At 41.2% G+C, this 895-nt stretch overlaps 1 non-coding gene across 1 annotated transcript; it reads left to right on the top strand.

The window, feature by feature from the left end:
- Positions 1-254: 254 nt before the first annotated feature.
- LOC130959041 (small nucleolar RNA R71) lies at positions 255-362 on the top strand. Its single transcript, XR_009078138.1, has one exon. It is a non-coding gene; the product is annotated as a small nucleolar RNA R71 (small nucleolar RNA).
- Positions 363-895: the final 533 nt, after the last annotated feature.

Raw genomic sequence — 895 nt, 5'->3', positions numbered from 1 at the left:
AATATTTTATTCTGAGCCAATATGGCATTCAGAGTATCAATCTCAAGAACTCCTTTCTTCTGATTAGTCCCATTGTTCACAGGATTCCTTTCAGAAGTGTACATGAATTGGTTATTTGCAACCATTTTAATTAGTTCTTGAGCTTCTGCAGGCGTCTTCTTCAGATGAAGAGATCCTCCAGCAGAGCTATCCAATGACATCTTGGACAGTTCAGAGAGACCATCATAGAAAATAACTATGATGCTCCATTCAGAAAGCATATCAGAGGGACACTTTCTGATCAATTGTTTGTATCTTTCCCAAGCTTCATAGAGGGATTCTCCTTCCTTCTGTCTGAAGGTTTGGACTTCCACTCTAAGCTTACTCAATTTTTGAGGTGGAAAGAACTTTGCCAAGAAGGCATTGACTAGCTTTTCCCAAGAGTTCAGGCTGTCTTTAGGTTGTAAGTCCAACCATATTCTAGCTCTGTCTCTTACAGCAAAAGGGAATAGCATAAGTCTGTAGACCTCAGGGTCAACCCCATTAGTCTTGACAGTGTCACAGATTTGCAAAAATTCAGCTAAGAACTGATGAGGATCTTCCAATGGAAGTCCATGGAACTTGCAATTCTGTTGCATTAGAGAAACTAATTGAGGCTTAAGCTCAAAGTTGTTTGCTCCAATGGTAGGGATAGAGATGCTTCTCCCATAGAAGTCGGGAGTAGGTGCAGTAAAGTCACCCAGCACCTTCCTTGCATTGTTGGCATTGTTGTTGTTTTCGGCTGCCATAGATTCTTCTTCTTTGAAGGTTTCTGTTAGGTCCTCTATAGAGAGTTGTGCCTTAGCTTCTCTTAGCTTTTGCTTCAAGGTCCTTTCAGGTTCAGGATCAGCCTCAACAAGAATGCTTTTGTCTTTGC

This window comes from Arachis stenosperma, chromosome 10, assembly GCF_014773155.1.
Source record: "Arachis stenosperma cultivar V10309 chromosome 10, arast.V10309.gnm1.PFL2, whole genome shotgun sequence".
Classification (NCBI taxonomy): domain Eukaryota; kingdom Viridiplantae; phylum Streptophyta; class Magnoliopsida; order Fabales; family Fabaceae; genus Arachis; species Arachis stenosperma.
This window is presented reverse-complemented; position numbering and strand designations above follow the sequence as displayed.